Source organism: Monodelphis domestica, chromosome 7, assembly GCF_027887165.1.
Source record: "Monodelphis domestica isolate mMonDom1 chromosome 7, mMonDom1.pri, whole genome shotgun sequence".
Lineage (NCBI taxonomy): Eukaryota > Metazoa > Chordata > Mammalia > Didelphimorphia > Didelphidae > Monodelphis > Monodelphis domestica.
The window spans coordinates 45296257-45318352 of record NC_077233.1 but is presented as its reverse complement, the minus strand read 5'-3'; the positions used below and the strand labels follow the sequence as shown (position 1 = coordinate 45318352).

At 35.7% G+C, this 22096-nt stretch overlaps 1 long non-coding RNA gene across 2 annotated transcripts in view; it reads right to left on the bottom strand.

Moving 5' to 3' along the window:
* Nucleotides 1-914, bottom strand: part of LOC103099954 (uncharacterized) — a 41807-nt gene extending 40893 nt beyond the window's left edge. For both annotated transcript variants that reach the window (XR_001623838.2, XR_008913413.1), the window contains exon 1: nt 329-914. This is a non-coding gene — a long non-coding RNA (uncharacterized LOC103099954). The remainder of the gene's footprint in view (nt 1-328) is intronic.
* Nucleotides 915-22096: the final 21182 nt, after the last annotated feature.

Genomic DNA, 22096 nt, shown 5'->3' with positions numbered 1-22096 from the left:
CATGACATACTTCTACATTTAATCTGTATTATTAATTTGTCCTCTATCATCTTCCTAAGTCTAGACAGTCAATGAAACAATAAATCAGGCAATTATTTTTAGTATTTGGCAAATTCTGAGGTATAAATGCTCACACTGAAAATTTAACAAAATGTTCTTGCAAATTAATTCCCATATACAACTACCCTCACTCCAGACCCTAAATTGTAGTCATTATTTTTTTAACAAGTATGCAGGTTCATAAGGCTCAATGCAGGAATGGACTTATTTTTAAATTAAGGGAAAGACATTATACTCATTATAGCCCATAGAAAATAACAATTCTTACCTGTCAGATTTCCTCTCTCAGAATACTATTTGATTCCTACGGTTTCCTCTCCATGTTGGTGGGGTCCATTGACTCCCTTGTTTTCTGCCATGGTCCCTTTTATGATCTTGCATTGCTTCAGCTGAAGCTTACGTTAATTTCTGTTCTCCTTCATTTATAATACATGATACTTTGGAATCTCTGGAATCTTTCATTATTCTTAGAAACTATAACTCTAGGTGCTTCTGTTTCTAAAAAAATTCTCTTCATCTGTGGTTCTTGTGGTCTCAGACTTCACATACTATAGGTCTTCAGGAATCAGAAAAATCCACATCCTTGTATCTTGTAAAGGTATCTCTATCCCCAAGACTCTATTGGTTCAGTGTGATTTCTTTTAGAACTGATTTCTCTTTTCCCTCTAAGAATTTGAATGACCATGACCCCTTCATGTGGGTCTAGAAACTTACAAAGGCACAACATCTTTTCCTCTTTGACTCAGTCTACTGTGAGTCCTTGAGAGGCCATTGGGTAGAGTTACTCAAATTACCTGGGATCTGTTCCTCAAAACACCTAGGATAAGGAGAAGAGTGCAATGTGGTTCTTTGGCACTACTGCATCACTAGAGCGAGAAGTGTAACAATGACTTTATGAGCTCACTGCCTGAATGTCAAGTACGTTATATTTCACCCTATTATTTTTTGTTAACCACAAGTAGATGTGGGGGTTTCTAGTCTCTGCCATTGGCTCAATCTACATTTTAGAGGTGCCCTGCATCCCAGTTCTACTTCACTACTTAACAGATTAATGTTTATAAAGGAATATTTACTTTAAAACTATAGAAAGAACAAAGATATATTTCCTCAAACTTTGGGGGATATGATTCCTCCTTACTCCAACTCAGTTTCTGGGCCAGGGAAGGGAAGTCAGTTCAGGAATTAACATATATATTTCACCAAGTTCCAAGTCTAAAGCTCCCTTGGGACTATGTTCCAGGAATATGGTTTTTCAGTGCTTTCCTTCTGGGCTGAGAGAAACATCTGTCTTAGAATCCTGACTTCAGTCATCAAAGATTGAACTCTGAGGTCTGAGAACTCCATCTACTTCTAGCATTGAAAAAGAAAAACAAAATCGATGCGCCAATCCTGATTCTCAGGCCACTAGGGTCAAAAGTGAGAGGGGAAGGTAGCCCTTCTCCCATACTAAATTCCCTCTTCCATTCTCTAATTTTTTTCTCTTTGGGATCATGATATGATCCTCTTACCTATCTCATTCCATGGCCTACTGGGGGCACATAGTTCCCATTTTGAAATAATCACTACAGATCATATGTACAGAAAGAGGAAATAGACAAAAATATCAGGAAATAGATCATAAGCATGGATCAAAGATATGCTATTAATATGATGGGGTACTGAAATTATCCAGATTTCTGCTAAAGTTCTCTCTCCTACCTCCTCTCCACTACTCTATCTCTATCCTTTCTGTTAAAAATAGAGCAGTTTTAGATCAATCAAAAAATTCATCAAAACAATGAACAACTTTATTAAAGTTGGAATACATAAAATAAATTCATATAAAATCATCAGCATTTCTCTACTACCAATAAAGCCCAACAATAATAGACATAAAGAGAGTCCATTTAAAATAATTAGAGACAATATACAATTCCTGTGAGTCTACTTGCCAAGGCAAACATAGGAGCTATATGATCACAACTTTAAAACACTTTTCACACAAATAAATACAGGTCTAATCAATTGGAATAATATCAATTGCTCAAGGGTAGGCTGAGCCAATATAATAAAAATGACAATTCTACCTAAATTAATTTCTTCATTCAGTGCCATACCAACCAAATTACTCAAACATTATTTCATAGAGCTAGAAAAAATATTAAAATTCATCTGGAAGAACAAAATACCAAGAATAGCAAGGGAATAAATAAAAAACATATGAAGGATGGTGGTTTAGTTGTACTGTATCTTAAACTATATTATAAAGTGTCAAACAACACCTCATGTTTGATGAATCCCCAAATCCAAGTTTTTGAAGAAGAACAAGCCACTTGACAAAAACTTCTAGGAAAACTGGAAAGTATGGCAGACACAGACAAACTAGGTACAGATCAATATGCATGCCATATACCAAGATATATTAAAATTAGAAATAAAAGGAGATGCTATAAGCAAATTAGGGAAGGACAAAATTGTTTACCTGTCAGGCCTATGGATAAGTGAAGAATTTATGTTTAAACAAGACATGTCCAAATGAAGTGTAAAATAGATAGACTGAACTAAATTTTTCATTAATCCTTGCTTAATTTATAATAATAAAAGAGGAAATTAAAAAAATTAAAAAGTTTTACACCAACAAAACCAATGCAATCAAGATTTTAAGGCAAACAACAAACTGTGAAGAAATCTTTATAGCAAGTATCTCTGACAAAGGCCTCATTTATCATATATTTACAACACAAATCATTCCCTAATTGACAAATGGTCAAAGGATATGAACAGGAAATTCTCAAGTAAAGAAATTAAAACTCTCTGTAGTCATATAAAAAAACCCACTACTAATTACACAAATGAAGATTAAACCAACTTTGAGTAACCTTTTCACACCTATCAGACTGATTAATATGACAAAAAAAAGAAAATGATAAATGTTGGAGGGGATGTGGGGAAATGCACTCTTGGTAGATCTGTGAACTGACACAACTGTTCTGGAGAACGATTTGGAACCATGTCCAAAGGGTCATGGAGTAGACCAAAATGGAGTAGACCCTTTGACTCAGCAATACCACTAGTATGTTTATATCCCAAAGAGATCAAAGATAGGGGAAAAGACCCTATCTGCATAAAAATATTTATAGCAGCTCTTTTTGTGGTGGCAAAGAACTGGAAACTGAAGGGATGTCCATCAATTGGGAAACTATTGAACAAATTGTAGTATATTCTTGTAATGGAATACTATTGTGCCTTAAGAAGTGATGAGTTAGATGAATCACACAAAAAAACCCCTCCCAAAACAAACCTGGAAAGACTTATATTAAGTGATGCAAAGTGAAGTTAGCAGAACCAAAAGAACACAATACACAATAAAAACAATAGTGTACAATGATTAACTGTCAAGACAACTAAATGATAAAGTTGTATTAACATACAAAAAATAGAATAGTTTGATTAGCTTTGATGGCAGTTTCATTGTTCTTCAAAAGATGGGGGAATCAACATGGATTTGTTCTATTTAGGATCTTAGTCACGCTAATCAGGAATGGATAGTTGCTGGAGTGGAACTAATGGGAAACTTAGGGAGAAGTGCTCATTCTATCTTAGAATTTATTATATGCCAAGAGAGTGAAGCTATGGCATACTCTACAATCAGGGAGAGTATATTTCAAAGATTTTGGGAGAAGGATAGGTAGGGTCTCATGGATTTAAATTCTATCTGGAAAGCTAGCCTAGGAGAAAGTGAAAACTCTCAAAAATGATTTTCTGAAATTGTGATAAGAAAAGAAGAGAGCTTTTTAAAGAAGCCAATGTGGATGCATAGAGATCATATCAGTTGACTAAGATCTAAAAAAGATACAGATAGGAGAAGATGGAAGAAGGGTAGTTAACCGCAAAAGAACACAAAATCATGGGATGGTACTATAAGAATTGTGTCAGAAGTGCTAAATCTTAGAATGAACAAGGCTGAAAATGATAGCTAAAATTAGCAAAAATTATTTTAAAAATAGGAAAAAGGAAGATCAAAGAAGAGTGAGGATTATCATTCAGGGAAGATGCTAACTGATGGCAGAGAGAAGGACGGGATGCCTAATTCTTGCTTTGTTTCTGTTTTTTTTTTCTTTCTGGCATGATCTATTATTTCCTTCCTCCCTCCCTCCCTCCCTCCCTTCCTTCCTTCCTTCCTCCCTCCCTCCCTCCCTCCCTCTCTCTCTCTCTCTCTCTCTCTCTCTCTCTCTCTCTCTCTCTCTCTCTCTCTCTCTCTCTCTCTCTCTCTCTTTCTTTCTTTCTTTCTTTCTTTCTTTCTTTCTTTCTTTCTTTCTTTCTTTCTTTCTTTCTTTCTTTCTTTCTTTCTTTCTTTCTTTCTTTCTTTCTTTCTTTCTTTCTTCCTTTCCCAAGGACCTCCCATCTCCAGGTCATCCTTCATTTGAAAAGAGGGCCAACAGCAACAGCATCATAGGGTGATGTCTTGATTTGTGTGTGAATTGAATGTAAGTAATACAGAGTTGTGCAAAATTGTCAACATCACTCTCTTTTCCAGAATTATTCAAGTCCAGTGGCAAGAAAAGGTCAAGATGAATGAAGACTCAGCTTGCATCAGATGACCGTGGCATTTTTTTGTTATCTTACCAAACTCTTAAGTACTTCACAGTGCCTGCTTCCATTGCCTTCATAGCCTTTGGAACAAATTGTTCCTTACTCTCCATTCTGCAAGCAGAAATCTTCACATGCCTGAGAAAAACACCCCCCTAACTCACTGATGGATTTGATGCCTAGTATTTCTCCTCACTGGGTTAACTCACTTTCTGAGATGGATTACCAGAGTGTGACCAATGTGCATACTACAGTTTCTTGGGGCCACAGGTGAATTCTGGGTGGCAGGTGGACACCAAATAAGAAAAGCAGTTCTGAAAAGCACTTGGCAAGTCCTCACAACAGAGGTACTAACCTTCCCTGAGTTCTCTATATAACCCAACAGTATGGTATGTAGTCTGGGATGAAAAGAACAAAACTATTAAATAGAGAGGTGATACTTGATATGAATAAGAAGATTACAAGAGAGCATCTGGCTGCTCTGAATGAATTAAGATCACCTGGCTTAGATGCACTAGCCCTTTAGGTACTGAAAGAACTAATTAGTATTATTACTGAGCCATTTGTGAAAGGACTGGAAAAGGAAAATGTCCTGATGAGCCAAAAATAATAATAATAGGGGAATGAAATCTTTAAACTTCAGGCCAGTAAACTTAACTTTGATTCCAGACAAATTTTTAGAACTTATTCTTAGAGATGTTAGTTAACCTTTAGGAAAGAAAGAGGTGATCACTAAGAGCCAGGATGGCTTCATCAGTAGCAAATTAGTCCAGCTTAACCTTAGGCCCTTTGTTTGGATAGGATTAAGAAATTGATGGCTCTGGCAAATTATATATATACATATATATATGCATATATACATATCTATGATATGTATTAGTTTTAATTAAGCATTTGAAACAATCACTCATATTGCTTTGAAGAAGATGGAGAGATATATTCTACACAATAGTCACTTGTATTGCTAAGTCTAAGCAGATTATGATAATGAAACCTATTTTCTTGGCTGTCATAAACAGATGATTGACTTAGGTACTCAATATCTTCAAAAGAAATGAGGCATGAAGAGATACTAGGTATATGGCTTAATGCCCTAGGCCATCAAATAAACATCATTGTGGAAAAGGAATGCTTCAGATGTTTAGAGTGAAGGTTTCTGAGTACCTATCAGTGATGGGCTTCTTCTGTCTTCTCATCTCAAGTAAAAAAGTATTTGCTCATTTTCTCAACAGATGGCTGCTGAATGCCTACTATGTACTCATTCTACACTACGTGTTGAAATCTAAAGGGAAGTGTAAGGTAAGGTCAAGAATTTTTATAAGCTTGAGCCTCACTGACTACAGGTAATGATCATCTATTCAACAGATATTTTATTATAAATGAGAAGAAAAGAGAGTGAAAAATGATTGTGGAAAGCATATCTATGTATAGCATCTTTCTAAGGGAAAAGTCAAAAGATTAAGATGAGTGGTACAGAGGACCCCAGAAATATTCTTGGGAAGATGAGTGAAAACAGAGCAGATATCCCTGGGATAGCTGGTCTGGAGATGAACAGGGATTTGCTGTTATGCACAATAGTGCTGTCATCCATTGGTAACTTGCTAAATCTTATTGGATAATCTGATCTTTTAAGGTTAAAAAAAAACCTTTCCATGAATGAGTTCATGTTGCTTTCTTGGAATAATGAGAGGGATCATTCTGATATATCCATTAGTTTCCTTTTTCTTACTCCTCTATCCAAGAAATGCATTTAATTTTGATCTTAAAATATCTTGAGTTTCAGTGTAACATTGTAAGGTAGATTTAATCACATTAACCCCATTTGATATAAGAGAAAACTAAGAATCAAAAAGGTTATCCTTTACATTATCTCAAAAATATATTTACATTAAAATAATTAGGAACATTTATTACAAAGCTGCAATTTTCAGATTGGTTTGAGGAAGTAAAAATGAGATAGCCAGAAGAATATTAGCAGTAAATTGATGTGTATCAATTAATTAATGAGAAAAACTATGAGTTAGCTTAGCTCCTCAGGCTTAGGGATCTGGTTTAGTCCACAACATCATTCATAGAAGATAAAAGTTTTCCCAGCTAGCACAATTGAAGGAAACTTATACTAAACCAGGCTGCCACCAGGTGTGCCTCTTAAAAATGGAGAGCTTTGTAATGAATACCCTTTCAGATTTCCAGGGCATCAAGTAGAAAAAAAAACCCATCAGGGAAAAAGTTCATTGTCTCACACAGCTATATCCATCTGCCCCCAAAGCCTGTTCATATAATATCCACATCCAAAGTATTCAGAACAAAGGCTAGACTTTTTTTTTTGATGCAGCCTATTATTCCATTTAACCAAAGGCTGAGAAGAATGTCAAATTGTTAGAGGAAATCAAACTCTCAGTTTTCCCTTGGAGCTGTTGTGATAGGTAAGAATACCATGAAGTCATATCTATTGTGATTTTTAGCAGTGAAGAATTAAACTATTAAAGTCTTGGCTCTGCTAGATACAATCTTTCATCCTCCAAATTCATGCTCTCTTATGCTACCTTCTGTGCCACCAGTGGCATCTTCCCATCAACAGTGAAACTTCTTCCAATTTAATTTCTTCCAAAGGGATTGGATGGTATATGTAATAAAGTATTTGGAGTCACATAGAACTGGATTCAAATTCTATTTTTGAAAAGTGCTAGCTGTGTGATTGTAGGGAAGTTATTATCTCTTTGGATTTTAGTTTTGTCATTTGTAAAATGGGGAGAATAATAGCTGGAGTACCTCTCTCATTGTTATGGTACCTTTTGTGGTTTGAGGGTGATATTGGTTTCTCCATTGTTATGGAGCCAGTACTGACACTGGGTTTCCTGAAATGATCTGTTTGAACTAGTTGTATTTTCCTTTACTCTGATGAGTTTTACCAGTCATAGAAATAGATGGAGTCTGCCTGCCAAGGACCAAAATCAACAGGAAGACATTCTATTTAGGATCTATTCTTACCAAGGAGGAGGGAATGATTGCAATGACGATGAAGAGAAATGACCACTTAATCTTGAAGTTTTAGAATGAGAGGAAAGTCAAGATTATATTGAATTGACATACTCTAGATTTGGGGAGAGTCTACATCAAAGGATTCAGAAAGATAGGTTAGATCCCATGAACTTCAGTTCTACCTAAGAACTTAGCCTAGGAGAGATAGGAAACTTTACAATGATGTTCTAAAGACAAAAAGAAGGAATTTTGATAAAAAGGAAAAAAAATAGTTGTCTAAAGAGATCAGTATGGTTTTAGAAGTACCTTATCAACCTACTACGATATAAAAATATATCATCCTTATATAATTAAGGTGATGAATTCTTTGACCACAGCCATTCATAAAAAAAAAATCCAAACAAACCTAAAAATAACCCTCAGTCCTGTGAGTCCTGTGCTTCTTTCTTCTGTTTCTATGGGGATAGTGGAAGATGAGCTGAAAAGGGGGCAGAGAGTACTTAGGGTCTCAGGATTCTTGGATTGTCTCTAATATTTTCTGTCTATACTTTTAACTTGACTTTCTGTATTCTAAATGTTAGATTCTTGTTCAATGAGTATATTCTGCCGTTGAAATTAATCAAGCCAATCTTAATATTCTCATTATAAATGAAAAAACAAAAAGAAAGAAGTTGTGACTAAGTGGAAGAATAGCTCAAAGGTTCCCCTTGGAGAGGCAAAAGAAAGATTTGAGAACTGGATTTCTTAGGTAACCAAAAACAACTAGAAACATTTCATGGGGAATGTGATCATGTCATATTGCAGTACTAATAAATATTTACAAAAATACTACCTGTAAAAATTTGCAGCTTATCTACTATCATGTATCATAGAGAATGAAGAGGTATAGAAATTCTATAAGAATGCATGGAGACTCTCCAAATGAAATCAATATGTACCTCAATAATTGTTGATTTCAATGTAAATGTGAGAATAAGTAAAGATGGCAAGAATATGTTAGAAAATATAGGGATAAGCAAAGAGAGAAGCTAAAGATTAGTATGCAACATGTGTCTTCTGACACATGCTTCTATATCATGAATACTTTCTTTGAGGAAGCTAGGTGGCAGCAGCGATAGCTAGGTGGTGCAATAGATAGAGCACAAGACCAGAACAGGAGAACCAGAGATCAAATATGGTCTTGGACATTTATTGGCTATTTAAACCTGGACAAGTCACTTAGCTTCTGTCTTCTTCAGTTTCCTCATCTGTAAAATGGAGAGGGGAAGCAAGGTGGAACAGCAAATGAAAACACTGGGCCTAGAATCAGAAAGACCAGAAAGAGTAGAGTTCAAATATAACCTCAAATACTTATTAGCTGTGTGACCCTGGGAAAGTTTCTTGACCCCTGCTTACATACAACTGGAGACGAAAATAGAAAGTCACTCTAGTATCTGTGCCAATAAAAAACTATGGATAGTTGGTCCATGGAGTCATGAAGAGTAGGACACAACTGAATAACTGAACGACAAAAATGGAAATAATAATAATGATAATAATAATAGCATATACCTCTCAAGGTTGAGGTGAAGTTTTAAAAAATGAGATATTTGTAAAGTTCTTTGCAAACCAGAAAGTGCTATATAGATGTTAACTTAATATTAGAAGAGAATTAAATGGGTGTTGGAAATAAGAATTAATATCACAAATAAAAAATTCTAATATCACAAAAATGGAACTGATTCTATTTATCAGGCAGTAAAAGACTATTGATGTGAGAATTACTTCTGAATAAGCTATGTTTACATAGTCAGATAACTGATATCTTCTAGTAAAGATAAGAATTACTACAAAGCTAGAAGAAATAAAATAAAAATATGAAATGCAAATAAAACAATTTAATTCTGTCTTATTCAAATATCACTGATGAAAACTGGTAAAGAGACAGAAGTGACATAACACAAACTAATAATTTATACAGAGGGTTTAATCAGTATGAATTAGTTGTCACTATAGGAAGGCAAGATGAATCTAAAAGCATTTTAATCAGCAAACACTTATTTGTCCACTGGAGAGAGATGACAGCAAAAGGTAACATAGCTTCAGAATACGAATTTGTTAGTAAAATATTATAGAGGATTATACAAAATTATCAGCAATATTACTTCATTAAATATAGAGGAGCAATAGAGGCTACAACTGGTTTGAAGAGAGCTTAGTATGAAACTCAAGTAAGAAATGTCATCCATAGGGAATTTGGGGATAAAAAAAGGCGATGAATAAAAAAGAGAAAAATGGAAAATATCTGCAAATATTTTGATAATGAACTGTTTTTCCAGTAAAGTAATAATCCTTAGAAGCTAACATCACAGTCTTAGGTGTACTGATAGAGGATAGAGAAATATTATTTAAAAGAACAGCATGGAGGAAAGCAGTCAGATTAGATCAATTGTATGTATAGGGTATATACTGGAGGTAATATAGTTATAAAGGCATTGAGGTATTGAGTCATAAGCTATCTGAAAGAGAATGAGGTATCAAAAGAATGGGGAAAATCCCATACTTTTTTTGTTTTGTATTTTTGAAATTTTATTTAATTAGTCAATTTAAAACATTATTCCTTGGTTACAAGAATCAAATCTTTCCCTCCCCTTTCCCCACCCCTTCCCATAGTGGACACAAAATTCCACTGGGTTATACTTGTGTCCATGATCAGAACCTATTTCCATATTGTTGAGATTTGTACTAGGATGATCATTTAGAGTCTACATCCCCAATCATAACCCCTTTGACCTGTGTAATCAAGCAGTTGTTTTTCTTCTATGTTTCTACTCCCACAGTTTTTCCTCTGAATGTGGATAGTGTTCTTTCTCATAGATCCCTCCGAGTTGTTCAGGATCATTGTATTGCCACTAATGGAGAAGTCCATTATATTCAATTGTACCACAGTGTATCAGTCTATGTGTATAATGTTCTTCTGGTTCTGTTCCTCTCACTCTGCATCAATTCTTGGAGGTCATTCCAGTTCACACGGAATTCCTCCAGTTCATTATTTCTTTGATCACAATAGTATTCCATCACCAACTGATACCACAATTTATTCAGCCATTCCCCAATTGGAGGCCATCCCCTCATTTTCCAATTTTTGTCCACCACAAAGAGTGCAGCTATGAATATTCTTGTACAGGTCTTTTTTCTTATTATCTCTTTGGGGTACAAACCCAGCAGTGCTATGACTGAATCAAAGGGCAGACAGTCTTTTATTGCCCTTTGGGCATAGTTCCAAATTGCCCTCCACAATAGTTGGATCAATTCACAACTCTACCAGCAATGAATTAATGTCCCAACTTTGCCACATCCCATGCAGCATTCATTACTTTCCTTTGTTGTCATGTTAGCCAATCTGCTGGGTGTGGGGTGATACCTCAGAGTTGTTTTGATTTACATCTCTCTGATTATCAGGGTTTTAGAACACTTTTTCATGTGCCTATTAATAGTTTTGATTTCTTTATCTGAAAACTGCCTATTCATGTCCCTTTCCCATTTATCAATTGGAGAATCACTTGATTTTTTGTACAATTGATTTAGCTCTTTATTAATTCAAGTAATTAGATCTTTGTCAGAGGGTTTTGTGATGAAGATTTTTTCCAACAATTTGTTGGTTCCCTTCTAATTTTAGTTGCATTGGTTTTGTTTGTACAAAACCTTTTTAATTTAATGTAATAAAAATTATTTATTTTATAATTTGTGATTTTTTCTAACTCTTGCTTGGTCTTTAAAATCGTTCCTTTCCCAAAGAATTGACATGTATATTATTCTGTGTTCACTTAATTTATTTATAGTTTCCTTCTTTTATTCAAGTCATTTACCCATTCTGATTGCTATAGGGTATGTGATGTTGATCCAAACCCAATCTCTCCCATACTGTCTTTCAATTTTCCCAGAAGTTTTTATCAATTAGTGTATTTTTGTCCCAAAAGCTGGGAACTTTGGGTTTATCATAGACTGTCTTGCTGAGGTCACTTACCCCCAAGTCTATTCCACTGATTCTCCTTTCTGTCTCTTAGCCAGTACCACATTTTTTTGATGACCACTGCATTACAGTATAGTTTGAGATCTTGTACTGCAAAGCCACCTTCCTTGGCATTTTTTCATTATTCCCCTGGATATCCTTGATCTTTTGTTCTTCCAAATGAACTTTGTTATGTTTTTTTCTAATTCAGTAAAAAAGTGTTTTGGTAGTTCAATGGGTATGGCATTAAATAAGTAAATTACTTTGGGTAGGATTCTCATTCTTATTATGTTAGCTCATCCTACCCATGAGCAATCAATGTTTTTCCAATTTTTAGATTTAATTGTGTGGAGAATGAAAAAAAAACCCATACTTTGGAACATCAATCAACCAACAAGCATTTTAATTAAGCTCTTCCTATGTGCCAGACACTGAAATAGATTCTAAGGATGAAAAGTGTAAAAAAATATAGTTACTGCTCTCAATGAATTTACATTTTTTGCAGTGGGAGATAACATATACATATATATATATATATATATATATATTTTAAAACATATGCAAAATAAATATTGGGTAATTTGGTTGGAGAGAAAGGAAAAAAAGTCTCTAGGAAGTTGACAATGACATTAAATTTTAGATAATCTACAGAATTTTGATGGCATCCTTTATGACAGTGTTAGAAGGGAAGAGGCAGATTTTTGCAAACAGTATTCTACAGTAAAAATGATTATGTACTTAACATTTTGTAATTAAACTATGTAGAAAATATAAAATCCACTGCACTTTTCTATTTTTAAAAGTAATTTGTAAAAGTATTCTCTTTCAAAGAAGTATCTCCCATTTACATGTCAAAATATTCAGTATTACTTGAAAGACATGAATCAAGACATGATAGTTTTGTTCAATACCCTCTTATCATAAGCATATGGCAAAGCACAAAACAGGGAGATCCACTCAAAGTGTTCACCATTGGGATGGAGGAGAGCCCAAGTTGGAGAAGTATTCCCCATGAAAAGTGAAGTCCTTGATCTTTCCTATTGGTAGATTACATCATTATAGTTGGATCGTCTCAGAACATTGCAAACCTAGAAAAGATATATAAGGACATAAGAATTTGACCTAACAATTCACACAGGAAAAACAATTAGATGAAAAATACCTGTTGCCAAAATTTTAACATGGCAGGACAATCTGTAGATTTAGTACATTAGCATATATGCATATCTTTGTATAAATATATATTTATTTATCTACATATATGATACTTAAATATATGGATATGTATGTATATGTGTATAAAGAAAATACAGACAAACTTGACCTAGAGTTAAAACAATGAACTTTTTTTGCCTTCAGAAAGTTTGAAATCTCCTTAATGTCTCTCAGACTTATGGACACAGAAGCCCATCTTTTATAATAACAATATTCTACTGGTATTTTTAATGATTCTGAGACATAGAACACAACAGTTTCTGAAGAATTAAAAATGAGTGTTGCATGGAAGGCAATAGAGAGCACACAGAACAGTTTACAACATAAAACAAATAAGAAACTTCAGAGGATAATTGGAGTAAAGGATATAATAAAGGAAGTGTTTAATAGAAAAAGATGGGCTGGTCATCTGCTGAGGGTAAGGGTTTATTAAAGGACAGGCCAAGTAGTCTACTGGCATTCTTATGATGCCCAGAGAAAACTGGGAAGGTGAGGAAATAATCCACCATGTTGCTGGATGGATTCACCCCTCCCATAAACCTATGGGAAGATATGGATAAAAATTGTACTGAGTGGGTAGAATTCTGCATCATTGAAGGAAACATTATTAGTATCTACCTTAGAATATTATTTTGGAACTCAAATGAAGCAATGTATGTCAAATACTCCATAAAATTTAATGTGTCATATAAATTTCATGATGATGATGGTGATGAGGATATGAGAGTTAGCATAGTATACATGATGGAGAGCTGGACTTGGAGTAAGGATGGCCTGGGTCCAAGTCTTGACTCTTACAATACTGTCTGTGTGTGACCCTGAGCAGGGTGTTTAATCTCTCAGTGCCTTCAATAATTTTCTTAGATTGCAAGCTTCAAAGCAAGTACTATCTATATTGCTGGAGGGAGTTCCCTAGATGGATGAAATCATAGATCTGGACCACAAAAAGAAACAAGAAAAGATTATAATTCTATATAGTCTATCTCCAGTAGAATAGTTTTGGGGGCTACCACTTTCATGACCTTTCCTAAAAAGATGGCATGAACATTAATCAAAATCTTTTGTATGTCTAGTCTTCTTGGCCTATACATTTCTGGAGAGGGAGGGAGTCATTATGTGTGTGTTCTGTGTAGCACTTAGCAGCTTGTGGGTGCTTCATAAATATCCCATAGAATGGGGGAAATGATGTATGTTTGAGGCTAAGAGATTGTGACAGATAAATGGAAGGTAGAAGGTGAAGATGTCTTTCCAGCAGTCAAATCAACATGCACTGGAATAAAATATTTAACTGTGTGCTTCAGCATTTGGACAGATCTCAGCAAAGGAGAGACAGATTCTTGCACCAAATCAAAGGAGTGGTATTGGGCAAAATGATGGCTGTCACTGAATTTTGCTGCCATAAGCAAATTTGCCAACTCCAGCTAATCCTATGCATCTCTTGATGATTTCTGAACTGGTGCTAGTGTTTCATCCAGATTGTATCATTCACATGATGAATTCTTTAAATCAAAGCTGTGACAGCCTGGGTAGATAACCATAAACAATTCAGAAGAATTGCCTAGAAGGCTAGCCTGGGCATTTATGTTCAAATTATGTTTTTATACAGTTCTTTTATCTTTGGTGTTGTGGGTTCATTTATTTCTATGGTCTTTCTCTTCCATCTGCTAGGCTAAGTAAACAATATTGCTCAAAAGGTCACGCTTGAGCTTCTTTATTGGTATGATAGGTCTTTATTATTTCTTAGGTGCTCTTTTTTGAGTTTGTTACTATTGATTGTTTTGGAAATTGATTTTGTGGGGACAAATTTTGTAGAGAATAGCAGTTTTTTACCCACATGAAGGTAATTGCCAACTCTGCAAAATTTCTTTAGAGTGATTGATTATGCAAGAGCTTTGCTCTTATTTTTTTATATAGGGAATGACTGGGACCTATGATTTCCACAGCAGATACATATTTCATATTGCTGCTATGAGTTGAAGAGCTGAAATTATTTGCTAGAACCAATGCTGAAGTCCCTGAGTCAGGGCTGTTCAGTGCTCAATACCAAGTCTTAGTTCATGTTAGTTTTCCATTCTCAGGCTGCTATAGTCCTTAATGAGGCTGTTTCCATTTCATCTCTAATTCAATTCAATTCAATTCAATTCAGTTCAATTCAGTTTAATTAGAGTATTTTCTATCTTAATGCATGAGATCACAACCCTATTAATGTGAACAAGATAGTTTAGAGGCATCTCATAGAGGCATAGGAACAATCAACAATGATCATGTAATAGAAATGTAGATTTAGAGCTGAAAGTGACCTGATTGTGTTTTGTAACCACATCGTTTTACAGATGAGGAAACTGAACCCTAGAAAAATTTAAGTGACTTTCCCAAATCACAATCAGATGACCTCAGAATTCCATATTTGGAAGAGACTTCAATAGTTATTCAATCCAACCAATACCTGAAAAGGAGTATCTTCTATATTACTTAGTAGGTGTTCATTTAGCTTCTTCAAGAATGTGTCTAATGAGGAATCCCATCCTGGTCTTGAAAAATCCCAGGAACTATGCCCCACAGGCTCTAAAACTATGCATGCTCTAAAAACCAACAATACCACTACTAGGTCTATATCTCAAAGAAATAAAAAAGGGAAAAGGGCCTATTTGTACAAAAATATTCAAAGCAGATTTTTTTTTTTGCTATATAATTTTTTTTTGCTATATAAGAATTGGAAACTGAGGGACTGCTCATCAGTTAGAGAATGACTGAACAAGTTGCAGCATATGATTATAATGGAATGCTATGTAAGAATTTATAATTTAGGTTTTATGCTAATATGAGAATTCTAAAGTAATATTGTGGTCGCTGATTTAAAGATTTTCTAACAAGTAAAAAATGACTTTGGTAGCTTTATTTACGAAGAGGTAGAAAGTGAAAATGGAAAAAGGTAGCTAAAAATACAGGCTTATAAAGCACTCGACATTTTATTTTATTTTATTTGATACTCACAACAAGCCTGAGAGGTGAGTCCCATTATTACTCTCCATTTTACAGATGAAAAAAGAGAGCCTGAGAGAGTTAAGTGCCTTGCCCAAGGTCACACAATTAGTAAAAGGCTGAGATAGGATTTAAACTCAGATTTTTCTCACTCCAACTCAAGTGTATTCTCTACTCCATCTCCTGGCTGTCTCATCAGTTTAGTCTAATCTATTCACAAGTCTAATCATGATAAACTTTTATTTAAAACATCTTAGTAATTCCACATTATGCATAGAATGGAATATAGATTCCTTGTTTGGGCATTTTACACTCTCTGTGTCCTGGATCTCAACTGCCTTATTTCATACTACCTCTCTCTACTCACATTCCAGGCAAACTAGACTCCTAAACTTTGGGTCTTTTGAGTACCCCCCAGTAGTATCCCTCTCAATGCCTTGTATGTATCAAAAGAAAGCTTAATAAAAGTTTGAACATTTTCATAATTTCAGGCATCCCAAGTTCATTCAAAGGAAGGCGGTATGGTATGGTGGACAGGTGGCTGACCATTGAGTCAGGAAGTCCTACCTCTCTCTCTCTCTCTCTCTCTCTCTCTCTCTCTCTCTCTCTCTCTCTCTCTCTCTCTCTCTCTCTCTCTCTCTCTCTCTCTCTCTCTCTCTCTCTCTCCCTTACACACACACACACACACACACACACACACACCAGCCTGTGTGACTTTGGGCAAGCCACTTAATTTGTCAGTCCCCCAGGCAATTCTCTAAGGCTACTAATTCCTTCTACATGGTTGTTGATCTTCATTGGATGAGAGGGTCTGTATAACTGAAGGTTTCCACAATCCTCCAATGATGAAAATCACAGGTCCAGACCTATCTGATGCGATGTTAATCAAGTCTCACACATCTAAGTAACAAATATTAATTTGCAGGTGAAATTACTCACTTATTGGTTTTTATTTGTGTTATTTATGCATATTGGATTCATTCTTTATAGATTTCAAACTTCTGGTAGTCAAGACCCTGGTCTTCTCATTCTTTCTTAACTCCTTACCACTTGGTTCAAAGCTGCAATTACCAAGACTACTTAGTGGTGTTGAGTGAATGATGGACAAAACCCATTCATTCAGCAAATGTTTTTTGAACATTTACTGTAAGTGGGGCAATGCTTTAGGCACAGTGTGGTGTAAGCTCAGAAAGATTGGAGTGTGATAAGGGATGTAATAAAAAGCAATTTCCTGAAAGTTAGTGCTAAGTGATAGATATCATCCCTACTAAAAATATTCAAGGAACTCTAATCTTATTCTCATAGATACTTACCACTACTGATGCGGATCAAAACTTTTCCATTCTTTAGTGGGTGGACTTTGTAAATGTCTGTGGATACAATAATTACATCACATTGAATCTGGTTTTATTGTGATGAGCTTTTGTAATCATACCTAAGCTGTTGCCCAGAAGACTGACAGACATTCTATTACTAGCATGTATGGGTATACAAGGAAGATTATAACCTTTAGTGTGAGGGCTTGCTAAGCCCTTTTCAAGACCGCTCATCCATCTTTGGTGTCCACCTGGCATTCAACTCTCACCTGTGTTTCAGAGAAGCTATAGTGTGAGCCACGGGCACATCAGGCAAACCTTCTTGGCAGCTGGGCTAAATCAGGTTAAGGGTAACCAGTGGGTGATAAACCCATAAGTCAGTTACGGGATTGTCTTCTCCAAGCATGTGAAAAGACTTCCCCCGGGGAAGGGATAGGTGAGAACAATTTATTCCAATGATCACTAAGACAGGTGAAGCAGGCAATGTGGAGTACTTGGAGCTTGGTTAGACATAGAAGATTCCAAGGTCATCCACAACATCCTGGATCATCACCAATTGCCCTAACTTTTGTCCTGTCACTGATCTTCAATGACTCTGGAAGAGAGAGAGAGAGGCTGATGGCTTTGTTCAATTCTATATCAACTAAATCCAATTGGTGAGCAAGTCATTACCCTTTGCTGTCACTGATCCTCTTTGGAAATGGACAGGGGCAGCTAGGTGGTTTAGCCAGGCCTGTAGACAGGAGGCCTTGGGCTCAAATTCTGGCCTCAGACACTTCTTAGCTATGTGATCCTGGACAAGACATATAATCCCAACTGCCTAGCCCTTACTGCTCTTATGCTTTGGAATTGACATAGTATTGATTTGAAAACCAAAGATAACAGTTTTTAAAAAAAGAAAATGAAGGACAAATAACAACAACAATTCAAAAGGCAATAGACCTAGAGTTAAAGAAGACCTTTAAAGTTATCTGGTCCCACTTCCTCATAAATTTTTGTTTTCAAATAATGAATATTCATTTTCTCTGCCATCCCCTTCCCTAGAATTAAGTAAAATCAGAGTCCTTGTAACAAATACAGATTAGGAAGCAAAATAAGAATTCTACATTGTCCTGTCCAAAAATGTTTGTCTCCTCCTATGTCTATAGTTTTTTTTAATTAATTTTTTTGTTTCAATAACAAGTTTCCACATATGTTTTCCAGAATCATATGATCCATACTGTGTCCCTCTCTTCTTCCTTCCCCTCCCAGAGCTGAAAAGCAGTTCAATCTGGGTTATACGTGTATTTTTTAACCTTATATTTTTTTTTATTTTTTCTTTATTTTATTTTAATAAAAAAAATTTCCACCTAAGTTTTCTAAAATTATAGGATTCATGTTGTCTCCTTCCCTTCTTCCTTTCCCCTCCCAGAGCTGACAAGCAATTCAGTCTGGGATATACAGGGTTATACATGAATTACCATGCAAAACATATTTCCATATTATTAATTTTAAAAAATGAATAATCTTATAGAACCAAACCCCCCAAACAAGTATCCAAATAAACAAGTGATAAATAATATATTTTCATCTGCATTCCTAATCCAAAAGTTCTTTCTCTGGAGGGGGATTGCATTCTTTTTCATAAATCCCTCAAAATTGTCCTGGATCATTCTATTGCTATTAGTAGTGTAGTCTATTACATTTGATCATTCCACAATATTGTAGTTACTTTGTAAAATGATCTGGTTCTGCTCATTTCACTCTGCATCAGCCCATGTAGGTTTTTCCAGTTCTTTATGAAACCATTCTGTGTCTAGAGTCTTTTGCTTCTTTGTCAGGAGGTGAGTAGTATGTTTTATCAATAGTATTTGGGAAAATCATCCTTCCATTCACTAATTCTTCAGAGTAGCCTGCTAATTTCAAGGAAGTTGGCGACTTACTCTAGGACAGATAAGTAGTCAACATCAAGGGTTACATTTGAAATCAGAATGTCTTATTCCAGAGCTAAGGTTCACTCCACTGTGCCAAAGCATTCTCTGCTTTGCTGGTCCTCCCAGAACTTAGACTTCAGTAGAGAGTAATCTTAGAGAACTTAAGGTCACTACCACACTACACTAAAGTATGGACTTCAAATGAAAACTTTTCATTGAGAATAGGGGCCATCAATTAATTAAAATTGGCTCTAATGTTTTACATTCTCATGTACTTTTCACAATAACTCCAGAAGGTAAGACAATAGGTATTATTGTCCCCATTTTAAAGATGAGGAAACTGAGAGTCAGGGACATTATTTTTCCCAAGATCATATGTTTCAGAAGTTGCTTTAGAATTCAGTTCTCACTGACTTATAGCACCATGCTCTTTCCAAAGGATCATACTGCCTCTTAGACACGTGGAAAGGAAAAATTTATAATCGTAACAGACATCTAGATAGTATTAGAATTAGAATTAGAATGCTGAACCAGGAAGATCTTGTTCCCAAGTCATATTAGCTATGTAACCAAGACTATACTGGTAAATGTTTAATGACCAACTCTCTGGGAAAAAAACTCACACTACTATACACAGAGCACACTTTTACATTTAATTTGCATTATTAACATTTCCCCCATAATTTTCATAAGTCTAGACTAAATCAAGAAAACAATAGAGAGCCCTGATTTCTAGCATTTGTCAACTTCTGAAGTGTAAATGCTCACACTGAAACTTGAACAAATGACTGTTATGAATAAATATGAGCTGGTTCTAGGACACCCCATGTGTGACCCTGGACAAGTCACTTAACTTATCTCCACATAAGTTTCCTCATTTGTAAAATGGATTTAGTAATGGCATCTACTTCACAGGATTGTTCTGAGCATCAAATTATATGATACACAGGAAGTGCTTTCTAAAACTTAAAGTTCTCTCTAAAAACTAGCTCTTATTAAAATGTTAAGAGATCTATTGAAAATATTTGGTAGTTCAGAAAATAAGAATTCATTTCATAGCTCTATAATTGGGAGGGACTAGAGAGGTCAGCTATTTAAAGCCTTCTCACTTTACAGATGAGAAAACCGAGGCTCCAAGAAGACTGGGACCTCAGGAATGTATGGTACATCCAATCTGGACAATCAAGGAAGAGGTTATGTGGCCATTTGAGTTGTGCCTTGAAGGATGGATAGAATTGTATTGTACAGAGTAGGCATTATTCTGTATTGGTTCTGTGTGGTACCTTGGATGAAGCCTTGATTGCAAAGGTCTCAGAAGTACATAATTGAAAATGTCACTGATGCCTGTGAAGATTTATTGGTGCCTTCTTAGAGAATTAACACCTCCCAATTAATAGTGACAGTCTCTAAGCATTTGGTGCCTAATGAGCTGCATCTCCTAGGTAGAAGGGGAGAGGAGCAGATCTTTATCATTCAGCCCATTCATTCCCTTCTTTTGATTCTCCTGCTGACCAAACTGACTCTCTTTTCTCCCCAAGACACCCCTAGAGGATTGTCTCTTTTAAAAAAGGGGACAGAAATACCACATTTTGGGAAATTCTGGGCTATAAAACCTCAGTGGAATCACAGACTTGGAAAGAAGGGAATAAGGATTTCCATAGTACCTACTATGTGCCAGGGATGGCCTTAAGTGGTTTTTAAATTTTTTAAATAAATATTAATCTAATCTGATCCTCAAAAATCCTTTATTTATTTTACAGATGAAACTAAGGCAAACAGAAGTTAAATGACTGGCCCAAGATTATACATCAAATGTTTGAGGCTAGCTTTGAATTTGGAACTTCCTGACCCCAAATCTGGTACTGCAGGCAACACACACACACACACACACACACACACACACACACACACACACACACACACACGCGCGCGCGCGCACACACACGCACACACACGCGCGCACACACACACACACACACACACACACACACACACACACACACACACAAACAGTGGGTTGGGACAGCTAGTTAGTGCAGTGATTAGATTGCTGTGCCTAAATCAAGAAGACTCCTCTTTGTGAGTTCAAATTTGACTTCAGATACTTAGTAGCTGTCTGACAATGGGCAAGATGCTTAACTCTATTTCCCTTTGTTTCCTCCATGTAAAATGAGTTGCAGAAGGAAATGTCTTCAGCCCAATCTCTTCCCAGAGCTTCAGTGCTATATACCAAATACATATTGGAAATTTCAAATGGGATTGCTGGAGACATCTTAAACTCGACATAGCTCAGACTCATTACCTTTCACCCTAAACCATTCATTCTTTCAAACTCTTCTGCTCCTCTCAGAAAAATATTCCCATCCTTTCTATTTGGTTTCTATGGGTTTCTATTTGAGTTCCTAATCTTGCCTCATCTTAATCTCCTCACTCTCCCTCACCCCTCACATCTATTCAGTTGCCAAATTCTGTACCATTTACTTTTGCATCTCTTCTCTCTACCCATGCAACTACCAACTAGATGATTGCACTGGCCTTCTAATGGCTCTCCTTGCTTTGAATCTCTCCCCAGTCTAGTTAATCTCACACAATGCTACCAATGAAACATTTGTCATCAGATAGTATCATGTGACTTACTATTTAGCTCATGCTAGTGCATTCCTATGACCCATAAGATAAAATATAAACGTGGGTTTACTTTTGAATGCCTACTATGTAATCAGAAATCTTGTACCCTTAAACTCCATTTCCCAGCACCCTACTCTCCTCCTGTCCTCATGTACTGACGTAGGCAGGATACGAATTCTTCCTTTTTCTGCCGCTCTTCCTCTTGTCTTTCTGCCACAGCTTTGGTGGGCTTTTTGAGCAGGTAGATTAGCTTGGGCATGTGGTTTTATTTTGTTAGATACTTACCTTTTTATTCCTTTGCTTCTATGATTATTAATAAATCTTATAAAATATAATATTTGGGTTATTGGTTATTAATTTTTAATCTTATACTAACCAGTCTGTCCTACTCTATCCTTCCAACCTCCCTAGACTCTACCCCACATTACCTTCTCTTTGTT